We start from the raw sequence: 25,745 nt of genomic DNA on the forward strand, positions 1-25,745 counted from the left end.
TGGCGTGGTTTCGAATCCCAAGTTGTACGTGACAAGGAGTAGGGTTGCCTGTCCAACCTCGTGTGTTTTCTCCGGGTCCTCCGGTTTCTGCCCACTGCAAAAAAAACACCCGCAAGCGAATTATTGAAATAAAATTAAACCATATGTTAGTCCCGAAAATGACCTAGTCTGTGTCGATAAACCCCATTTCCCTCTCTCTTCATTAAATACAGCGAATTTGTACTGGACTAAAACATTTTATCTGGAGTTACTCTACTTTGTGCAACATTTTTCGGGCATCGATTATTATTTGTGAATGCAGCTGCAACAATCCGATCGGATGGTTGTAATTCGGGTCGGCATAGAGTGGGATTTCGGTTGCAAAATCATTGGACAACTTTGCAGTACTTGACTCAAAGTCTAAAACAGCGGAAAAACGCTCCGTGTGGATTAAACTATTAATTGGCTGTTTGGAATTCAGGTCAGCCGCCTAAGTTAGGCTATATTGGACTACATTGCAGTTGATGTATTCACGGGCTGGAACAGCAGGAAAAGCGTTTCCGGCCGTCACATTTTCCAAACTTTCTTGGGAAGGCCCTACCCGTTAAGCTCCAAGATTTCGGAGCATTTTAGGGCTGCCCCCTAACATCCATCGGGCCCGTAGTTCTCCCGAAAGAGAGAGAGAGAAATGGGGTTTAACGTCCACTCGACACAAACTAGGTCATTTCGGGACTAACATATGGTTTAATTTTATTTCAATAATTCGCTTGCGCGTAGGGGTCTTTAGCAGTGGGAGGAAACCGGAGGACCCGGAGAAAACCCACGAGGTTGGACAGGCGACCCTACTCCTTGCCACGTACAACCGGGGATTCGAAACCACGCCAGTTGACTCAATGACAGACTTTATGGTACAGCGCGCACGTGCTAACCATTCAGCCACCCAACCCCCCGTAGTTCTCCTGTACCCAGTATTAAACTTTGCCTTATTTACTCTCTCTCTCTCTCGATCTAATAAAGTACATGTATATTATTCCATGCAGGAGATTTTTTTACTAATTATCCAGCATGTCACTTCTATCGTAGATTAAAACCATTACTTGTATTGGTAAAAAGGATATCCCCCTTTCAACACGCGGACATTAATCGCTGTTAGGTAATTGGAGTTCGGTAAATCCGATTCGGTAATTGGACGAAAAGTGGATTGGCGTAGAATTGGTCTGTAAAGAAATAAAACATAACTACAAACTAGATGGATGCTATTCGACAAAAAAAGCAAAAATTATCAGAGCTTTCAAGATTTGAGGAACTGCAATTATACGAATCCGTGGCCGGATGAAAAGTGATTTTCTGCTTGTAAAGTAACAATTACGAAACTTGTGTCTGAAAGATTGAGTGTTGACTTTACACCGGAAGTACTCGGGTTAGAGAATAGATGAATTATTATTGGTTGCCTACGTGCTGCCTTTCAATTAGAGATTTGAGATCAATCTGTTTTGATGCATCCAATCTTGGTAAGGTTTATTAGAGGGATTTCAAAAACACATCCTTCTTGCTTTGTATTATTATCGCGGATTGATGCCAAGCTTGTTGCCCGCACTACATTTCTGGTAACCTTTATGATGTATTAACATTAAATTCTGGAATATTGACGCCTAACACAGTTTGGTTCGTGTTTAGAACGTGAGACCCGTCCGTGTATATTTTCACATGACGACCATTTTTCGTTTAAGTATTCCCTCGATAGTCTATAGTGGATTTTCTTTCTTATTATCAACATTACTTAGATGATAGTTTGGATTTAATAAAGTCCACGGAGATTGAGAAGAAGATACTTTATCAGTAATCTTACGTTGAACTGGCGGTTTGGATGGCCGACGAATGGTTAGCACGTGCGCGCTGTATCATAAGGTCTGTCATTGCGTCAACTGGCGTGGTTTCGATTCCCCGGTTGTACGTGACAAGGAGTACACAGCGGTCGCTTGTACCACTGCGTGGGTTTTCTCCGGGTCCTCCGGTTGTACGTGGCAAGGAGTAGGGTCGCTTGTACCACTGCGTGGGTTTTCTCCGGGTCCTCCGGTTTCCTACCACAGCTAAAGATTCTGCGCGCAAGCGAATTCTTCAAATAAAATTGAACCATATGTTAGTCCCGAAATGGCCTAGTTTGTGTCGAGTGGACGCTAAACCCCATTTCTCTCTCTCTCTCTCTCTCTATATATATATATATATATATATATATATATTGATCTAATACTAGATATTTTAATAAATCATTTTGCTTTTTGACCGAATGGTTGAGTCTCCAATTTAACATTTCTTTTATAAAAATTTCTTTGATGATTTTGTGCACGTTAATATTGTATCTTAGCCCAGTATCTCAATGTCGAATGGCATTTCACCTACGTCCTGAAGTTCCTGCAATAGACTTACCCTTTCTGTGCCAAATGAAGTTTGGAGACCAGACAAACCACACAGACACCGCAGGAAATAAACAACAAATAGATTTATCAACGTACGACTATAGTTCAATACATTGCTAAATGAAATGGTGTTTAACGTCCTCGTGTTCTGCAACAACAGGGCTAATGAAGACGGGCACTTTGCTCAGACAGACTCTTCGTCGAATTCCAACTGTCAAGTGATCTTTTACGTCCCATTCGAACGACTATACATTGTCCCTTGCACGTTCTTAATGAACCTTTGTTCACTCATCAACCTAATATAGCAGTTGTGTTTTTTGTTTCCAATTGCCACGAATGACTATTCCAGATTCATTATGTAACGATAATTCTTAACGGGTCAGTTAGTCTCCTAGATCCATAACTGTCGTTATTCGGAGACGACGGTGGTACGTTCTGTCATGTATATACACCTTGGGGAAATACGCCATCATAATTCAGGCAGATAAATCGGCGCTCTACGTCTATTGGATTATGTAACCTATCGCATGCCTCTTTATTCATCAACTCCGAGATTAGTCAATCTCAGAAAGAGAGAGAGAGAGCGAGAGAGAGAGAGAGAGAGAGAGAGAGAGATGTTGACGTCCACTCGACACAAACTAGGTCATTTCGGGACTAACATATGATTCAATTTTATATAAATGGCCGAATGGTTAGCGCGTGCGCGTTATACCAAAGTGTCTGTCATTGAGTTAACTGATGTACTTTCGATTCCCCGGTTGTACGTGACAAGGAGTAGGGTCACCTGTCCAACCTCGTAGACTTGCTCCGGATCCTCCAGTTTAATTTATTGAAATTAAATTAAAATGACCTAGTTTGTGTCGAGTGGACGTTTAACTCCATTTCTCTCTGTTAAACACCAGGAACAACAACTGGTGCTTTATATATATCTAACCGTTGGCCACATCGGGGAAGATCATTGCGCAACCGTGGCGAACCTTGGTGTACAGGGACACAACGGGAGTTAAAGGTCTGAAATACCAGGATGAACCACTGCCGTGGTTACACCGTACTAAGCCGTAATGGCACCATCAAAACCGTAGTGGTACCAAGATGTACTATTGCCTTGGTTACACCGTACGTAGTAAACATGGCACCATTTAAACCGTAGTGGTCCCAGGATGTACCACTGCCGTGGTTACTCCGTAGTAAGCCGTAATGGCACCATCAAAACCGTAGTGGTACCAAGATGTACTATTGCCTTGGTTACACCGTACGTAGTAAACATGGCACCACTTAAACCGTAGTGGTGCCAGGATGTACCACTGTCGTGGTTACACTGTAGTAAACCGCAATGACAACCATCGAAACCGTAGTGGCACCGTGGAGTGCCGGTTTTTTGAGAACCGGGGAAGATCGGAAGAACCTGGGGAATGTGTGACCTAATAAATTGTCGGGGATTATGTTTTATCTTGTGTATGGTTAAACTGTTTTTAAACTAATCGTGATGATAGACAATGAAACTGTTCTGTGGTATTTCTGTTATATTATACAATAACATATTTGGGCAATGTCCGGTTTGCAATACGCAATTAGGGAGAAAGAGAAAGAAATGTGGTTTAATGTCCATTCGACACAAACTAGGTCATTTTGGGACTAACACATGGTTTAATTTTATTTTAATAATTCTCTTGCGTGTACGGTCTTTAGCAGTGTGAGGAAAACGGAGGACCCGGTCAAAACCCACGAGGTTGGACAGACGATCCTACTCCTTGTCACGTACAACCGGGGAATCGAGTGGAAGTTAAACCCCATTTCGCCCGCTCTCAACCGAATCTGATCTCCTCCTCAACTAACCTGACCTCCTCCCTAACCGACCTGACCTCCTCCCCAACCAACCTGACCTACTGCCCAGCCGACCTGACCTCCTCCCCGACCAACCTGACCTCCTCCCCAACCAATCTGATCTACTGCCCAACCAACCTGATCTCCGCCCAAACCGAACTGATCTCTACCCAAATCGAACTGATCTCCTACTCAAAGGGCTGATCTCCTCCGCAACCGACCGACCACTGCCCCTAAACCTGCCCAATCTTTTTCTCTCCCCCGTCCGTCCTGATCTCCCCATCGACCATAATAGACGAGGAGATAACAGACAATATGTCTAAACTACAAAACTATAGACCGACAGCTTATAAAAGTTCATTATTCCCCTTTTTGAAAGTTTATTTATCATTGTGAGTGAAGTCGGTGTCACTACAGACCCCGGACTGTACAACGCAGTGGACGCTACCGGTAGTCTCCAGATTCATCCCCTTTTACGATTGTTATTCATTGTGTCTGTATCGTATCGTGTCTGTAGGTTTGTCGTGTGTACGAAAAAGGTCATGCCGCTCTTTACAAGTTCCAACAACATAGCCTCCAGTTCATTCACTTTTGCGTTTGCTGTTTATTGTGTCGTGTCCGTAGATTTGTCGTGTGTATTTGTATGTGGTGCGAATCCGTCCACCCCAAGCTGCTCTCTACAAGTTTCAACAAAACAGAGGAAAACTTTTCAGACATGATAGATTCTCCGACTGAGCTAATGAAGACGGACATATGCCATAACAGTGTGCTATGAGAGAAATTTTGCCCGGGCAGCGGCACTATGGTCTACTCTTATATCGCATTCCAACTGCCAAGGGATCTTTTACATGCACGTCAATGTATACACGGGACCTCGGTTTTTTGTCCCATCCGAACGACTAGGCAGCTGTCCTTGTCAGGCACTCCACCCTGCACCACAGATTATATTGTAGAGCGATTGTTATCTAGACGACAGTAGTCGCCATGCTGATCTCTACAATTAAGTGATAGAATGAAATGTGGTTTAACATCCGGGTTTTTTTCGCCACCAATCGGAAACGTTTCCCCGGAGGGCGGTATTTTTACGTGTACGTACGCCAACTTGTACACGACTGACCTGGGGAGACCACGCAGGAAAGTCCTGGGTTACTTTCTCGAACCCCGGAATTCCTGGTTAGTGAGTCCGTGTGGCGCCATGATATAAAAATAGTCACTAGTGGGTCTTTCAATGTAAGGGGGGTTGGATGGCCGAATGGTTAGCACGTGCGGCGCTATATCATAAGGCCTGTCATTGAGTCAACTGGCCTGGTTTTGAAATGACCTAGTTTGTGTCGAGTGGACGTTAAACCCCATTTCTATCTTTCTGTCTTTCAATTTAAATACGAACCGCATTGTACTCATGTAAATGATGCGACACACTCTGGGTTACTGCCAAGCTAGATTCAATGTCCCTATTCAAAAAAAAAAGATACTAACACGACATCTGAACACAGTCTTAATGGCGGGTACCGAAGTAAAGCTGTCAGTGATTGGTCCAATATACTAAGCACTTTGATTGATAATGGATAACGGCGTATCATTGAGCTAACTGATCGATGTCCATGCTATTGATAAATGTATCGTATGAAACGTATTTGATATGTTCTCGCAGTATTTAAAAGCCTGCCTCGACACATTGTTGCCAAATTTCACAGTTGAAATCATTCACGCGCTTCGACTCTATACTTCGCGCGCGAAGTGCAGTCGTCTGCCACACACTACGATAGTTTCGTACTTTATGATGAAGCAGTTATTTAAGTGAGCCGCTTGTTGAAGTAATAACATAACAATTTAATAACTCTTCAAGTCTACGAGTTTGAGAAATAACAAAAAAACTGTCTTAGTGTTTTATTCTCTTCTTACAATGGATTATCGTTATTAAATAAGTATTCCGGAGTTCAGTGTTGATAAAGGTAAGAAGTTTCTTGAATTTCGTTGCTATTCATTTACTGTCAAATTCAAGTCGTTTACAAAACATTGTTTTCTTTGTATGTACTTTCAAACTAAAGATTACACCTTTTTTTGTGTTAGAAATATTTTATTTTATTTTTATAACTTCACATCCAAGATCTGATTATCTATGACAAACTGGACACGCGTCATGTTGAGGTGTCAAGTCTCCATACTTCGGTTATTTTGATAATAACACTATTTTGTTACCTTACGAGAGAGAAAGAGATGGGGTTTGGGTGGTGGATGTCCACTCAAAATTAACAAGGTGATGTTGAGGTGTGAAGTCTCAATACTTAGGTTATTTTGGTAGTATAACACTATTTTGTTATCTTATGCGAGAGAGTTGAGATGTGAAGTCTGGATACTTCGGTTATTTTGGTAGTGCCGAAATGCTGTTTTCTGGGGGGTGTAGCTTATTCCAACACTTATGACGGTGATAACTCAGAATAAATAGTTAAACTTCTACTTTTAATAGAGTGTCCAAAAACTGGTTAACGGTCATAATAACTAACGACATAAGTATCGCACCAGACTAAAGTTACAGTAGAATATAGAACATATATACAAGTTTAGGATTAAAATAATTATATAATAATATTTGATCAGAAATGTTAAATTGAACATAGGAAACAGATGTTTAAATACAGAAGATGATATCTATATGTAAACTATAATTACGTAATATTATATCGTTATAATAAGTATAAACCTAAACAGTTAAAAGACTTGAAAGATTAGTGAGATATCAATTCGAACATAGGTCAATTATTACTTTAACTAAAATTATATAATAATAAAATATATACATAGATGCACTGTAACAGTAGTAACACTATTTTGTTATGTTACATGAGAGAGAAAGAGATGGAGAGAGAGAGAGAGGGGGGAAGAGAGAGAGGGGGGTGGTTGATGTTCAATCAAGACTAACTGGTACAATTTTAATCCAGTGACTAGCTTTTAATAATAGGACTGTAAAATACAGATAAACCAATACAAACCTCGCGGTCCAGTAGATAACCCTACCCTTCAAGATTGGGGTAGAACCCACGCCTTGCATAGGCAAACGTTGCTAGCTGTGGAAGCTTTCAAGGTAACTGATCAAGATGCATTCCTGAATCCGAATTTTGTAATAAAAGTCTTTCAAGCAATATTTGTTACAGTCTAAATAAAATCTCGCTGTACAATATTTATTCAGTGTAAAGATTAGACCCAATAAAGAAAAACAATATGTAAAAAACGTTCCAGAAAAATACACCATTAATGTATAAAATTATTTCCATGTATATTGTATAATGCACAATGTGTGCAACAAAGAATATTCGATTTCCGTTAAACCCCCCCCCCCCCCCATTTTATTCATTCATTGCTTTCCTATTTCAAGACAGTGGCCCTCGAAGTGGTATTCTTTCATTATTATCAATAAAATTAAAATATTTGATATTTTTTTGTACAGTTTTTTTTGTTTTGAAATTTCCACTCATAGTGGTAGAGTGTGTTTTAATGTGAACATTTATTTTGGTTTTTTTTTTGTTTTGTGGTATTCTTTCATTGTTATAAATAAAATTAAAATATTTGATATTATTTGTAAAGTTTTCTTTTTTTCTTAAAATTTCCACTCATAGAAATAGAGTGTGTTTTAATGTGAACATTTGTTTTTGTTTTTTTGTTTTTGTTTTTAGTTGGTTTTTTTTTTTTTTTTTTTTTTTTTTTGGGGGGGGGGGGGGGGTAAATTCCACTCATAGAAATAGAGTGTGTTTTAATATAGAAATGAAAGGAACTGAATTAGAAATGAAATGGGGTTTAACGTCCTACTGTTCTGGATGAACTTTCTCTGCCAATGCAGGGATCGAACACCCGACCTCTAGGCTAGCGTTAGTCCCGAAATGACCTAGTTTGTGTCGAAGGGACGTTAAATCCCATTTCTCTCTCTCTCCGGGCTAACGAGCCAGCGTGTGACCCACTTAGCCACGTGATCCCCCCGTTTAAATGTGAACATTTATGATAGTTGGTTATCAGAGTCTAGCAAGCCTTGCTTTCTTTTGCGTTGCGTGTCATGCGACCGATGAAATAACCGTTGTAAAAAGAAAGTTCAATATGACACACTGGATTCTATGTTATTCTATTCTTTGAATGGCATTTAGTAATTGGAACATAATCAAAAAACACACTTTTATGGATAACAATTACTATGGTTTATTTCACTGCGACGTTTCAACAAGGTTTCACAAGTCGTTATCAGGCGCTTGTGAAACCTTGTTGAAACGTCGCAGTGAAATAAACCATAGTAATTGTTATCCATAAAAGTGTGTTTTTGATGGATTCTATGTTCCTGACATTAAATATTGTTCTAGTCTAAATTAAGTAACAGTTATCGCAGATGCATTTCACTTTGTCAAGAATTATTCTAAAGAGTTTGTTGCAGTTCCAAGTCATACTTGTTTATTCATATTTTTTTTTCGTATCGAACTCTTATTTTATTGTTTGATCGCAGTTGTTATTGTAAAGCGAAATGAAATGAAATGAACTGAAATGGGATCCTGCTTCACGGAGAAGGGGAAACCATGCCAACACAGGGATCGAACACGGGACCTCCAGGTTATTGAGCTAACATCTTATATATTACGTACTGATCAACCTTGTTATCCGAAGCTCAGCTTGGCTCAATATTTTAGTGGAATGTTTCAGTATAAATATATATCTTTCGTCCATTTTGCGTAGTGATTTCAGAATCTGTCTGGGTATAAATTTTAGCAAACACAAAAATCTTACATCTTGCCTGCGATATCTCTTGTTGTGGAAGCAGATGTTAAAGAACAAGAGAGAGAGAGAGAGAGGAGGAAAGAGAGAGAGGGAGAGAGGGGGAGGAATGGTGGTCTAGAAAAGTTGATGTATAGCCCGTGTTCTGGATGATGTGAGGGATTAGCCAATGAAACAATCTGTTGCAGTGATTTCTTGGAGTGCGATGAACGGAACTGTGGGTATCCTACTAGAAACATCAACGCTGATATAGATCTGTATTTTATTCAGATTGTACTATAATCTTACTTACATGCACGCAAGATACTGTTAAGGCGCATGATGGACAGAATCTAAAGTTGCGTGTTTTAGAACTAAATCCGGATCTTTGTCGTTTTCCAGAAATCCTCTAAAGCTTAGAGGTCCTGATTGACTGACACCGGACATCACGTGCCGGAAATAGTAATCATACCTTGGCGACAGATTATAAAAATAATAATAATGACTTTATTTTCTGAAGAAACATATTTAGTACATGAGTTCTAATTTTCAACATGTCCCTCCTACTCTCTAAAACTAGCAACTACACAGTAATAATATTCACAAAGTGCATATTATATAATCTTATAATAAAGAAATATCAAACAAACAAGAAAGAATAAAAAGGCAAATAAACATACATTCAAAGGAAAATAGTAATTAACAAGGGTTGAAAGATTTGACATGTTTTACTAACTCCTTTGTTGAAGATAAAACATGAAGACGCATGATTCTATTTTAGACTATATTTAGACTATTTTTAGACTAGAATAAATATCGGTTATATTCGTATAATGTTCTATTTAATAATACAGTGTAGGCTTACAGATTTTCTTTATCTCTTTATCATTATAATTTAAACTATGAGATCATCTTATCGTTTATGTTTTCCATAAATATTTTAATGTCAGTACAGTTTTTCTTTCCTATTTTGGATAATTATTTAAAATCTTACAGGCCCTTAGAACTATTTTAATGTTGGCGGTAAAATATCATATGTGCACAATCCCTGATTGTCATATACGAGTTATTTTTGAATCGCTGGTAAAACTAAAATATTGTGAAAGGAATATAAGTCTAATCTTGGTTTAAGGGTACATCCCCGGGTACAAACTGGGTGATTTGATGATATATTTGGACTAAAAACATATTCAAACTAATTAATTATTCATAATTTGCTTCCTTTTCAAAACATTGCAATTGTCGGGGAATACCCTGGCTATAAAAAATCGATCAAAAGAGGTCATGTTTGTGTCACAAGCGAATCGGAGGAGAATTCATTGCATACACAAGACGATGTTGTCTTTAATCGTTGACTATTTATTACAAATATCGAATCCGAATGAAATTCTCGGATTATCCACTGCCAGCGTCTCTTTCCGTGATTTTTATCTCAGAAAGTGTTGTACGCCTAATTCTTCATAAAATTTATAAAAATGTACATCAAGCGCTCAATCTCCGCGTGCAACCTTCGACGTCACGCGTGCATACACTCCTAATCGTCGGGCTGTCGATTAGGGAAACCCTTACATTTTTGTCCTGTATGCGCTCCATGAGAGTTTTTCAGGGAATCCAGTATTTATCTAGTAAGATTGAATATTCCTACTTCCCTATAGCAAAATTCCCATACATTTATTGGAAATAACCTCCCGATAAATACTTTTCTGGGAACGCAGCTTTAATTCTGTTGTGTATTTAGACATATATTTAAAGAGTTGTACCGGGTTCAATATTCAATCTAGAGTAAAACGTAGAACATTAAAAATAAAAGATAATTTCGTGGTAAAAACCCATAACTTTGTATGCATTTAACCTGAAAAGCGTCCAACCTTTCAACTATTAATCGTCAGAATTCTATTTTCATCAACAGAATTTCTACGTTCATTTTTTGACTGTTGACTTTTTACTTTACTCACGATTTTAATAATTAAGTTCAGGATGATATTATAACACCGGCGGAAAAAAGACGCTGGTCCAGTAACCGGGAGGGGGTGAATGGCTGAATGGTTAGCGTGTGAGCGTTGTATCATATAGTCAACTGGCGTGGTTTTGATTCCCCAGTTGTACGTGACAAGGAGTAGGGTCGCTTGTCCAACCTCGTGGGTTTTCTCCGGGTCCTCCATTGATGTTGTGATCTTACCGAGAAAATATGGGCTTCTGATATCTAAAATTTAAGACAAATAAACATTTTACCATTGGTACACGAATCGTGTACCACAATGCGTTTCTGTGCCATTTGTAACAAGGGACTCGAAGAACGAGGCTAGACATATTCCACAAGTCACCTCATATTCTTATCCAAAGAGCATGCGCAATAAATACTATCGATGTAAACTGGAATAAACAGACGCTAGAGATTGCCATTCGATTGAGACTTCTGGCGTATTTCGCCGAACAGACGAGCGTAACTGATTCGAAATTACAGTAAAAACAGAAACGATTGAATGTAAATCAGTTTATATACATTCATATTACATTATTATATGCGTTGCGACCCATTTTTGGCAATTTCTAAGTCCCAAATATTAGCTCCTTTAAACCCCAGTTCATTTCATTTTTAACTCTGGTTATGCTGATAGGTCGGATTGTTCTAACTTTTCACAGCTGATTTCCATGATGATGTCTTAAGGAATTGGTTCAAAATAATTCCCCATAGCTTGACGTGTATTTAAGTTGGTCGCCATTAATTCCTAAACTGATCTATAAATTCTTGTACTGGCCCAAGGATGGTCTCTTGTGAATTTGTTTCCATTTTGAGTGAAGCCAGTACAGCGTAGTAGACTTTATATGATTCTTCACATAGACAACTACCAGCTAGCTGTTCTGGGATCATGGTGGGAACTTGGGTAGGCCACGACCTTACTACGCCGGGTTGCAACATGCACCGCTCTTACGTAGAGAGGTAGTGGGAAGACCGTATTGAGAACTAGGACAGCGTACAGACAGTGGACTGAGAGTGTGGAGGGCGCGTAGCAAGGTTTGCCGTATGTATAAAGGGGTTATACCTACCCCCGCCACCCCCTTTCCTCGTCACCAACTCCGGGACTGATTCAGTTAATGTAATTATTCTTTGTTGTTTGTTGCTAGCAATGTAGTGTGTCTCGTCTTTGAAAGAAAAGCCTAATAGGTCAGAGCATCGTCGTTAATCTGTCGGACTCCCTGTTAGCGACGATACCTCGTCTAGATACAGTATAAACTATATCTAATTGTTGATATCTGGACAAGTACAGTCAACACCCCACTTAAAACACCTTGATTTTAATAATTGATTGTTTTGTGTGATGACAGAATTTTACATCCACAAATAACGGCAATTTAGAGTGATGTGTGTTCAACTGTCGACACAATGTGCCAAAGATAAAAGTAAAATTAGTAACAAACCGACTTTCGAAACAAAAATTTGATCGTATCAAGTTTTTCACATCACTAATTAAAGTAACCCAACACATTCCCCATCTTTCAAGGAGCCGTCCCAGATATATTTTAGTAAATATATATCAAGTTTTTCACATGTCTAATTAAAGTAACCCAACACGGTCCCCATCTTTGAAGGGACAGTCCCAGATATATTTTAGTGAATATATATCAAGTTTTTCACATTCTTCCATCTTTGAAGGGGCAGTCCCAGATATATTTTAGTGAATATATATCAAGTTTTTCACATTCTTCCATCTTTGAAGGGGCAGTCCCAGATATATTTTAGTGAATATATATCAAGTTTTTCACATGACTAATTGAAGTAACCCAACACATTCTTCCATCTTTGAAGGGGCAGTCCTAGATATATTTTAGTGAATATATATCAAGTTTTTCACATGTTTGAAGGGGCAGTCCCAGATATATTTTAGTGAATAAAACTGATTAATTCTATGTTAAGGACTCTTGTGAATCCTAGTCCTGTACAGCTATACCAACTATTTGGACCAAGAACTGACCCACAGGTGCCACTTATCTTGTTTTCGGTATTCGGGGCGACGCTCTTTAAAATAATGCCATTTGTAATTGAACATAAGACTTGGCATGCTTGTTCGATTGACGGGCTTCAAATTATTGCTATGACGTCACAATTCCAAAATGGCTGCAATGACGTCATGTCCGGTTCCTGGTCCATAGTCCGCTCGTACTTTATACTTGTTATTTCCTTGTGGGGTTGATCATAAGTTCCTGAATTCCACAAACTTCAAGTGTCAGGTTATGGATATGTTTACTCTTATCATAGATAGATATATATATAGGGTTTACGTGCACTCAACACAGACTAGGCCATTTCTGGTCTAACACCATGTATATCTTTACTCCATGCGGTTAGTCAGACGATCCTGGTGATCTATACCACCGGATCCATTTTTTTGATTTGATATGTACATTTGTTGTGTATTGCTTACAATGTCTGTGTGTCTTGTTTTGTCCAATGAGCCTTGTTTGTGGGTAGACTTAGCCTGCCTCGTCCACGACACCTGTCTAGTTACTGTCTACTTACTGTCTAGTTACTGACTTGGATTTCAGAAGACGAATGTCAATAAGCTATAAATGGTGGAGATGGGGACGTTGTGCAGAGTATAGTCTACCTATCTTCGTAATACTAATGTATAATGTATAATATTGTATAGGATTAATATTGTATAAGAATGAATTGTGTCGACCAGCCTCGAGAGGACGTTAAATCCAATTGAGAGGGAGAGAAGAGAAGAGAAGAGAGAGAGGGAGAGAGAGAGAGAGAGAGAGAGAGAGAGATTGATATTTATTTACTTATGTTATCAATAAAGGGGGGTATACATGACACCCACGTGCTAGATTAGATTCTTTAATTAAATTCTGGGTTGCGACATACCTGTGGATTATCAATGCGTAAACATTCCTCATATATAAGACTAAAGTAAAACATATTTGATCAACGGAGCGGTTATATATGCCATGTCGAACCAACTGCGCAATACAATGCATGCTCTACACGATACAGACGATTTAAAGGGACTATACCCAGTCGATTTGATTCAATCTGATTAAAACACAGACCCTATTCGTTTCGTTTTTTATAGTTCAATATTTCGTTTTACTTGTCTTTACTACACTGAGATCTGGAAGAGTTGTTATATTACAGGCGTTATTGTTGAAGGGGGGGATTAACCAATGAAACGGTATGTTACGGCGAGTTCTTGGCGTGCGATGCACGGAACTGTGGGTAAACCACTAGAAAAGTCAACGCTGATTGATTAATTAATGTCTGACATCATAGGGTCAAAAGCCGTTCGTAGACTCCTGACGCGACCTTCCACTACAACCGATCAGATCTTCATGTAGTGTAGGCCATCGAAAGTATTAAAAAACGAAACGAAATATAGATCTATATTTTAATCAGATTGGATTTGATTTGACTAGAAATAAACCGGCCAATGAAAAATAAAAGTAGGAGAAAAGTAGTAAGTTAAACCACAAATCATTCCGCTTCTATTTCCTGCCGCTTTCTATAGTGCTGGGCCTAATTTGGGGAAATTGATAAATGTTCCAAACTCCGGTCCCGTTTATCCTGAAGAAACGATTTAATCCATATAGCAATGCCGCTATCTCTGCTAGAGCACCATGGCATTATAAATGTATGGTATTGTGCCACCTTGTTTATTAAAGATACATTATGGGAGATCCGATAACGAGTTGGCAGTTCTCACTATAATAGTTAAAAACTACATAATGTAAAGGCAATTTGCTGAAAATTTCATTCAAATTGATCCACTATGAACCGAGAACTAAGCGAATTAAATTTCTGCCTAGCCTCGGTCATCATTACTAAAGTCAGTACGATAAACAGCATAGTCTCGATTATCCATTTAATCGTTTAATCGAGAAGGAAAGTTATGCAGTAAATCGGCTCACAATCCACTTAAGATCGCAGGCTAGCGATGCCATCTAGAGTTGATTATGATCTGTATAAGTTAATTAATGTCTAATTAATAATATAGATAACATTTCAGGCCTAAAGAAAGACCTGCAATAAACAGATTTAGCTCTTGCATAATGTATGTTTAATATGATTAATACAATGACGTCATTATTAATGTGACGTCATAATGTATGTTTAAATCTGGCTCTAAGTTCCCTCCGTGATCGTCCAGAGATAAAACCAAATTGTTTGGGGGACAAAAAGGAGTCACATGGTTTGTGAGATTCACTGGACCCTGTTTCTCGAAATCTTAACTAAAGATAAAATCCAAATTTTAGTAGATAATTCAATTTTGATTGGCTAAGCACTAAAATCAATCTAATATTATCCAATCAAATTACTAAAATCTGGATTTTATCTTAGTTAAAATTTCGTGAAACAGGCCCCCGGTTTGTAAATTACTGCTAATGCCCTGTCGTAAATGAATTGATTGATATGATGACTTCTTGGGTACATAACATCTGGTCCTGATAATCTACCCAGGTTAAACTGACAAAAAAGTCTGTCGTTCGGATAGGACGATAACCCGAGGTCCCATGTACACAGTGGTGTGAACGCAAAACAATCCTAGACAGTTGGAATTCCATATAAGAGTCGGCCGTAGCGCCGCTGTCCGGGCAAAATATCCCTTACAGCACACTGCAAGGCCCAGTAGGAGCAGACTATTTCATTATTTATCTACTCTGATAAAGCTGATATTTAAAATTCTCTGGTTGTTCACCAGTAATTCCAATTATTATGTGCTTTAAAGGTTTTTAGCATACAGTTTAACCTCGGTTAATCTTATTTGTAAGTCAATCAGCGTTTGTAAAAAACAATCTATATTCTTCAATTTGTGCAACGGGCGACAATTAGTCCTGTACTTTAACATATTCACAGTTGTAATGCTTCTACTACTACTAATACCCCAGTACCAAAACACCTCGGAGCAGAACAGTAGGGAGAGAGAGAGGGGGGGGGGGAGTGGGGGGGGAGAGAGAGAGAGGGGGGTGACGTCCACTCGAAACAAACTAAGTCATTTCGGTATTAACATATGGTTCAATTTTATTTCAATAATTCGCTTCGCGTAGGGGTCTTTAGCAGTGGGAGGAACCCTGACAAAACCCACGAGGCTGAACAGGCAACCCTACTCCTTTTCACGTACAACCGGGAATCGAAACCACGCCAGTTGACTCAATGACAGACCTTACGATAAATGAAATGAAATGAAATGTGTTTTATAGTCCTACTGTTCTGCTCGGTTTCTTCTCGTCCTATCCGAACGTCCCTTGTCATATTCTCCTCCTCGCACAACTGACAAGGGGGGGGGGGGGCGGACCATGCCGAGAAAAATCCAGATGAACTATCTCGGCAAACACCGAGATTGAACATAGGTCTTCCAGGTTAGACAGCGGGGCACGAAATCTTCTTTATCACTAGACATGATGTAATCACACAAAATAAAATCAACATAAAAAAAAATATCCAATGATATGAATAATTGTAAGATAAAGTATACATAGCAATAGGTCTAGATAACATATAGATAGATAAACAGATTATACTAGTATACGGTAACTAGTAAAATAGGGGTCACGATATATTGTGTAAACAGAGGTCATGGAATATATATTTATAAACGAGAATCAAAACAAAGAGTGATGATGGTACGAAACATCCAGGTATGTGTTATATTGTTTGAAAGTTAATTATTAATTATCATTAATGTATTTTAGTTTTGGACTAGAGTGTAGGTCGTCCGGTCAGTGACCTTAAATCTCGATTTGAATTGTGCAAAGGTGGGGGGGGGGCGTATATGACCACGAAACTGGACTCGCAATTAATCTGGATGGACGAACGTGACGTCATTTAAGTCCTTCTGCACATAGAAATATAGACTAGAATATGAGCAGAAGGACTAAAATGACGCCACAGATTGTTTATTTACGGAAAGTTACGACTACCCACATAGAATGGCGGAAATTACTAATGTTGAAATTTACCTGTTGCAGGTAATATTGACATTCGGGTTCGTGTTATACTTATGGAAAGGATATGTTGACAACATTACTTGCATTATTTAAAATATTTATGAACCTTTTCCGGTGACCTTTAAATATTGCCCTTGATAAAACTTTTGTTGTTTTAATGTATCAAATACATCAATAAGAAACTATGTGTAAAGTTTTGTGTTTCTAGGTCAAAGATATTTATTATAAACCAGTGATTGAAATATTAAAGTCTGAGCATGTCTTCTGAACTCCGGGCCAGGGGCCTGTTTCACGAAATTTTAACTAAAGATAAAATCCAAATTTTAGTAATTTGATTGGATAATAATAGATTGATTTTAGTGCTTAGCCAATCAAAATTGAAGTATCTACTAAAATTTGGATTTTATAAAAAGAGTAGCGATGTGTTGACCATATCTTCTGTAGTGGATTTCTAATGTTGACAAGTTTTCAGTTTATCATATCTTTGTAAATACTAAACGGAATTGGGGAGGAGTGGGGGGGGCGAATGCTTAACGCGTGTGCGTTGCATCATAAGGTCTGTCATTGAGCCAAGTGGCATGGCATGTACTACCTCGTGGGTTTTCTCCGGGCCTTCTGGTTTCCTAGTACTGCTAAAGACCCCTACGCGCAAGCGAATTAATGAAATAAAATTGAACCACAGCTTAGTCCCGAAATGGCCTGGTTTCTGTCATGTGGACGTTAAACCTACCCCCCATTTCATGATTAAATTATGAATGGAAGTCGAATCGGAACCTAATCCAATAAACATCGCAGGCTAGCGATGGCATCGAGCGTTGATTATGGTCTGGATAAGTTAATTAATGTCTAATTAATAATTTGGAGCCTATTGCAGGCCTAAAGAAAGACCTGCAATAGGCAGATTTAGCTCTTGCATAATGTATGTTTAACAATCCCTCAAATCAAATGGAGTTAACAAACTTCAAAAGATTCTGCGGAAACTTTAAGACAGCATGAAGATCGCAATTTGCTTCCTAATTTAACTATCGGAAACAAATTATAGACACTTGAATCTGTAAACAGTAGTAACGTTAAATCGACCTGGGTCAAGATACTGGATGTTTATATTTGGTTCTTGAGTCGAGATCAACCAGCTATTAAAAGTCTACATAAAGAATTCACCTCTTCAAGCATGTCTGTAATAGATGATAGAGGAGGGATTAAATCAACTGGCACTTGCTGTAATTTTACTGGAGTACAACAATTATCGTGAAAATAGGGCTTAAAGCATAATTTATTTCCACGACTAAGAAACTTTTAGCACCGGAACGAGATTTATAAGATCAGAAATAAGATTAACAATTCAGTGGCGTGTCTTTTTGAAGAACACCAAATCTGATTCAGGTATCACGTTGTCAGGAGCGAAGCAGGGTTTAAAAGATAGAGAGGCAGAACGAGAACATACTGCCAGTTCGCGTATAGCCTTAATAATATCAACCCTCAAGAAATGAAATGGACTTTAATGTCCCACTGTTCTCCTACTGGGCTAATGAAGACGGACATACGCCATACAGTGTGCGACGAGGGAAATCTTGCCCGGGCAGCGGCACTATGGCCTACTCTTATATCGAAATCCAACTGCCAAGGGATCTTTTACGTGCACGTCAATGTATACACGTTTCCTCGATTTTTAGTCCTATCCGAACGACTAGACAGCTGCCCTTGTTAGGCCCTCCGTCCTGCACCACTGACAATGGGAAACCACTTCGGAACTTTCTCGGCCAATACAGGGATCGGACACGCGACCTCCACGAGAAAACCCACGAGGTTGGACATGCGACCCTACTCCTTGTCACGTACAACCGGGGATTCGAAACCACGCCAGTTGACTCAATGACAGGCCTTATGATACAGCGCGCACGTGCTAAACATTCGGCCATCCAACCCCCCACCAGTGGAATGAAATATAAATGATCCTTGACTGTAACATTGGACACTTTATCACAATAGACACGATTGTGTCGTCAACAAAGGAAACGGGGGTGTAAACCTTCAATACTCGACTTCCGTTTTCAACCTTTCCTGGACTAGCCTCTAATTCACGACTGGCTTCTCTATACCAACCGTGCTAATTAATACGGACATGCGCCATGCAGTGTGCTATTAGAGGAATTGATGGACTGGTCGTGGGTTCTCTTACGTGCAAGCTATTCTGGTGGTTAGATCCACTGGATTCCCCTTTTTCCCTTTACGGTTTCCCTCTTGTCAGTGCAGCAGGACGGACGACATGACAAGCTACTCTGGTAGTTAGATTCCGGTGATGGCGCCGCGTCAGCGCCTCCGGATTTCCCGGTTTCCCTCTTTTCAGTGGTGCAGGACGGACGACCTGGTAAGAAATTGTGTTCAGACAACAGTATTTTAGCCTATCACTTCATAGATTTGTCCTGTTTTCTTTTACGTGCAAGCTATTCTGGTGGTTAGATCCCGAGACAGTTCCTCGGAATTTCGGTGCGGTGTCTCTCTTGTCAGTGGTGCAGGACGGACGACCTGGCAAGGAACAACATCTAATCGTTCGGATGTTTGCCTCATAGTACCACTGTGTGACGTCTTCATTAGCCCTGGTGGAGCACAAAATCTGGTCATTAAACTCCATTTCATTTCAACATTGGCCAAGAAAGTTCATCGGGATTTTTCCTGCAGGGTTCCTCCTTGTCAGTCGTGCAGGACAGAGGGCCTGACAAGGGACAACGTATAGTCGTTCGGATGGGAGTCGCCCTCAAGCGAATTATTGAAATAAAATTGACCATATGTTAGTCCCGAAATGTGTCGAGTGGTCGTTACCCGCGCCCTCCCCCCCCCCTCTCTCTCTCTCTCTCCTATCAGAATTTAACGTATGACTGATTTCCACTCAAATCCCACTCTACTATATTACTACACGCCATAAATTTCAATCAACAAATCATTATGATAATCATGTGTCCATTGTTTAAATATCGTACAATATCCGTGTCAAATATGTCGATATGACACAAGCTTTATTATAAATGTCAATATATGTAACATGATATCTTTCAATATATACAATCTTTTATATAACACTGAATGCTATGATAATCCCCAACATTATCCTACTCCTTCATATGTAAATAACTTAATTAAAGGAACATTACCAATACTATCATGTATTGGACAAACAACATCTTCAACTTGTCAGAGAATAGAATTACAAATATTAAGATTAAGGCCAGAGGATATTCGCCACCCGGATAGCAAGGAGTCATTGTTGTTTATTGTTTTAATTTGTGTCCTTGCCCTATTTATTTTGTTTATGTTTGACGCGGTCCTCTTACACTTGCCTGTCCAACCTCGTGAGTTTCTCAGGGTCCTCCGGTTTCCTCCCACTGCTAAAGACCCCTACGTACAAGCGAATTATTGAAATAAAATTGAACGTTAAATGACCTTAAATCCCCTCTCTCGATCCCTTCATTGGCCGAGAAAGTTCAACCAGATTTTCTGGCGTGGTTCCCGCTTGTCTAGTCGTTTGGATGATACGAAAAACCGAGGTCCGGTGTACACATTGGCGTGCACGTAAAATATCCCTTGACAGTTGGAATTCGTTATAAGAGTAGGCCGTAGTGGTGCTGTCCGGGCAAAGTTTCCATCATAGTACACTGTATGGCGTATGCCCGTTTTCATTAGCCTAGTTCGGAGCAAAACAGTTGGACGTTAAACCCCATTTCATTTCATTTATTTTTTAATTGCCCGTGGCTAGTGGCAGCTGGCATAGTTTTTAAAGCCTTGATATTAGTGCTATATGTTTTAATTGCCCGTGGCTAGTGGCAGCTGGCATTGTTTCTAAAGCCTTGATATTAGTGCTATATGTTTTAATTGCCCGTGGCTAGTGGCAGCTGGCATTGTTTCTAAAGCCTTGATATTAGTGCTATATGTTTTAATTGCCCGTGGCTAGTGGCAGCTGGCATTGTTTCTAAAGCCTTGATATTAGTGCTATATGTTTTAATTGCCCGTGGCTAGTGGCAGCTGGCATAGTTTATAAAGCCTTGATATTAGTGCTATATGTTTTAATTGCCCGTGGCTAATATCAGCTGACTTGGTTTTTGGTAATATACCCCACGATGAAACGGATCTCGAAATATATCGGTAATTGTACTGATAACAAGTCTTAGCCGTGCAAATATGTTTAAAATACAGTTACGTGGCTACACGAAAAGGCGTGGTGGAGGGGGGGGGGGCGGATGGCCGAATGGTTAGCACGTGCAGGCTTTATCATAAGGTCTGTCATTGAGTCAGTTGGCGTGGTTTCGATTCCCCGGTTGTACGTGACAAGGAGTAGTGTCGCCTGTCCAACCTCGTGGGTTTTCTCTGGGTCCTCCGGATTCATCCCACTGCTAAAGAGTCCTACGCGCAAGCGAATTATTGAAATAAATTTGAACCATGTGTTAGTCCCGAAATGACCTAGTCTGTGTCGAGTGGACGTTAAACCCCATTTCTCTCTTTCTCTCGCTTATCCAGGTTAGAGTACAACGAGCCGGTATCACGATGGTCTTATACCAACCTAGTGGTAAAACCCACTAGGGCTCTTGTAGTAATAATTGTTTGTGATCCTATTTCGTTTCGTTTCTTATAGTTCAAAATTTCGTTTTACTTCCTTTTACACTAAGATCTGGAAGAGTTGTTATATGAGAGTGCTGGTTGATGTGCGGTGTTAGGCAATTAAACGGTTTGTTGTGGCGTTTCTTGGTGTCGGTGCACGGAACTGTGGGTAGACATTCGCAGCGAAGACAAAAGGTTGTATTTCCAAATACCCACTTGAAACATTAACGCTGATTTGTCAATCAAATGTCTGACGTCATAGGTCAAAAGTCGCTCATATGATCCCTGACGCGACCTCCCACTACAACCGGTCAGATCTTCATGTGGTGGAGACTATCGAAAGTATAACAAAAAAAACGAAACGATTTAATCAGATTTGCAGCAACCGGGACCATGGAGACAGTATATACCCCATAGGGACATTTGGCCCGACAGCGCCACTACCGCCTACTCTTATTTCCATGTCCAATTGTCAGAGGATCTTGAAGAAGCTGTCAAGGGTGCACACGAAACATCAATTCTTCGTATCATCCGTCGCTACTGACAACGGGAAACCGAGGAACGTCCTCGGCCAACACTAGAATCGCACCTGTAATCTTAAGGCTAGTGAACCATACGCACATGACTCCCCACTGTGCTCTTGGTGTATATGTAACGTCCATGACGTCAAACTAGTAAACATCTGACGTCTGTGACTAGGAAACATGTAAATAAACGTGTTGCTATTGGTAACTCGACATCCTGTAACCTGCTCTTTATACAGGCGATAGCCACATAAACTGGCTTCATTGCTCTTAATCCGACTTTAAGTCTAGCTGTACAAGCTTCAATTATTCTAATCTGCCGTAAATAACAATTACCTACCGTAAATGTTAACCTGTTATTTGTCGCACAATAATGTTTGCTTTAATAGGTAATTCCAATGTAACAGCTCGGCTTTATCATTATAAACAATGGTTGAACGCTTTCAATAATAACTTACACATTCTTTTAGTCAGGGCATTTTTTATTTTTTGTCTCGAGGATAATGTCGTCATTATTCTCCCTTGTTGTGTCACATTATCGTAAAACTGCTGTACCGGAAGTAACGTTGGAATAAACATGGCGGCTCTTTGAATAACAATAATGACATGCGATCTAAAATAGTTGTCATTATTCAAGACATAATTAAGTTAAACGATTATGTTTGTAACGATTACCTTCCTTTTTTCCAGTGTATATTAGGAACAAATCAATTGAAGATATAACACTATGTCCGGTTTCCAAAAATAAAAACAAACTAGAACTGCGAAGCAGTAATGACGGGTTTCACCGGTGCCACGTTACCCTTGAACTTATGTCACTTCCGGTACCAATGAAACCGTTAAACAGGTTTCCACATAAGCATTGCACACATGAAATAAAATGGACGCAGAAACAACCAAATCCAGCAATCAATTCATTTGCTACATGTCAGTGATCCTGTCAAAATTACATTACTTCCGGTGATAATGAAAATGTTAAATTGGTTTATGAAATCAGAAATAGCATCATCACATGTTGAAAATTTTATGTAAATCCTATAATAATTGCCACCTTTATAGACCAAAAACCTTGAAAAATGACTTGTAGAAAATCGCCTATTTCTCTGCAACCGTACAAGTTAGAAACCATTTTGAGGTATCTGTATGATCGAATGAGTTCATTCTATTTGTTGATTGGAATCAAATATCATAATTTTAAAAACATTACAAATCTGATTCATTTGAATAAAATATCTGTTTTGAAGGCTAAAAATACAGTTTTTGCCAAAATGACGTTACTTCCGGTGATAATGAAAATCTTAAATTACTTGTATGATATCGTAAATGGCATTATGTATCACACAGTGAAAATTTCATGAAAATCGAATAATAATTGACACTTTTTTTGACAAAAAAACCTTAAAAAGTGACCTGTTGAAAATTGCCTATTTCTCCGCAACTGAACAAGTTAGAAACCATTTTGTGATATCTATATGATCGTAAGGGTTCATTGTATTAGTTGATTTGAATCAAATATCAAAATTTTAAACAAATAACAAATATGACTCATTTGAATAAATTACTGGTTTCGAAGGCTATAAATACAATTTTTGCCCAAATTACGTCATTTCCGGTGATATTGAAAATGTTAAATTGGTTTGACCTAGTTAAAATTGACATTACACATCAAATGGTGTCACTTTTATGAAAATCGAATAATAATTGACTCTTTTACAGGCAAACTAGCGTAAAAAGTGACTCATGCAAAATTGCCCATTTCTCGGCAACTGCGCATATTACAAATTAATTTTCACATACATTCTCTCCGTATAGATTATTGCTACGAGTTTATGAAAGTTACGAAGTAATATTTTAAAATATGAAAACGCTGAATGGGTTGTAAATAGCTTAATTTTACACCTTTTTTCACCTTTTAATCGAAATAGCCCGAAAACGGAATCGAAATTAAAAAAAATGGTCCCAACATTTTGTGCGCCTTTAAAGGGCGCACAATTTCAGTTATACCAGATTTGAACAAAATAATATTTGCTTTCGAAAAATGGTACCTAACTGTCAAAATTGTAGTTTTTTGTCAATTTACGCCACTTCCGGTGCCGACAGATAACACTATTGGTAACAAAAAAAATGACAATTGAGACAACGGGGCATATGAACTTTGTTTTATACAAATCGAACAATAAATAATTAATCTAGGACTGAAAAACTGAATTAGCCAATGGGGGCCAAGGAAAATTACCGAGACAAAAAATTTTCACATTTTTGCCAAAGTCAGAGGACTCGTTATATTTGTGTAAAACACGATTAAAAAATATTCATAAATAAAAAAGTTTTTTGTAAAAATTTAAATTTTCTAAATTTAGCGCCTAATATCTGCGAAGATTTGCCGAAAATCAAAAATCAAAAGTAGCGTAGCTATGTGCCCCGTCTCCGGCTATGCCAAAATGCATCGAAAGTTAAAATCCAATGATTATTGTTAAAATTACTGCAATATTTCTAAAAACGATAGCTTCGGTGATTTCGGACATTTCGCATTGTCGCAGAACGTTCAAAATAGCTTTATCCTCTAAGTCACACCCACTTTTCCGATAAAACCGAAGAAATCGTAACGATCCGACAATCAGTTGCTGAGATCTACTCAAAACAAAAGAAGAATAATAATAATAAGAATAATAATTTTAACAAAAACAATAGTGTTTCACACAAGCTACGCAGTGTGAAACCCTAATTATTATCTTTGATTACTAGGGGAAAGTCTGGCAAGAGGGGCCTTGTGCGAGTTAATTGTTTTCAACTGTTGGTGGTATTTTCAAGCAGTCAAGACATTTTTATTTTTCTGGTGATTTGGTTTTTTTGGGGAGGTTTTGAGGGGGGGGGGGAGACAAGGAGTATACTAATACTATGGTTTAAATAATTTGTCCGATGTCCAGTGTAATGCGATGGGTGGGTGGGGTGGGGGTGTTTTATTTGGGTGAATTGTTCCATGAAGAACACTTTTCTGTGATTCATTCTGATAATGATTCCAGGCTGTCCTAATTTCATGGCCAGCTCAGCAACACCCGGATGGACACCGGAACTCACTGTTTAGTGTGTCACTGTGGCGCCATACAATTGGTAATCTTATTCTTTGAGCGACGTTCTTCAATAAAAGTCTGTTATAGCTCCGTAAAATCGTACACAATTGACATGACTTTGACGTGCCATTCTCTCAAGCAGAGTTGTCTTCCCTTGCAGTTAATAGTGACCCATGCGCATTTTCTTTTTTTTTAACTGACGTGACAATTCTAAGATGACGTCGTGGTCGATTTGGGGTTCGCTCGTCCTCCTTAAAATGCCGCATTTGTCCTTTTAAAGGACAATGTATAGTCGTCCGGGTGGGACGAAAAACAGAAGTCTCATGTACACATTGACGTGCACATAAAAAGATCGATATAAGAATAGGCTTTAGTGCCGCTGTCCAGCCAAATATCCCACGAAGCACACTATATCGCATACGACCGTCTTCATTAGGCAAACCAGGGCAGAAAAGTAGGGCGTAAAACATCATTTCATTTCACTCCATTTTGTGTAATTCTTATATTTTTTTTTTATTTCCAGAAATAAGAGATCCGGTATTTGTGTTACAAACTGCCTCGGGCAACATGGAACAATTGCTGGATTAGTTCTTATTAACAGATGAACCCAACGCCTCTGTTCTACTTAAACAATTACACTTTGGTGAGTTAGTATTTACTTGAAA

General features: G+C 39.0%; 1 protein-coding gene across 1 annotated transcript in view; it reads left to right on the forward strand.

Annotated features, from left to right (window-relative positions):
• The first annotated feature begins 5,890 nt into the window (after positions 1–5,890).
• LOC126807820 (parathyroid hormone/parathyroid hormone-related peptide receptor) overlaps positions 5,891–25,745 on the forward strand; it is a 72,681-nt gene continuing 52,826 nt past the window's right edge. The window contains exons 1-2 of the mRNA XM_050532663.2: positions 5,891–6,172; positions 25,604–25,723. The gene's annotated coding sequence lies outside the window, so the exon portion shown is untranslated. The remainder of the gene's footprint in view (positions 6,173–25,603; positions 25,724–25,745) is intronic.

The sequence above is a fragment of the Patella vulgata genome, chromosome 9 (genome assembly GCF_932274485.2).
Source record: "Patella vulgata chromosome 9, xgPatVulg1.2, whole genome shotgun sequence".
Classification (NCBI taxonomy): domain Eukaryota; kingdom Metazoa; phylum Mollusca; class Gastropoda; family Patellidae; genus Patella; species Patella vulgata.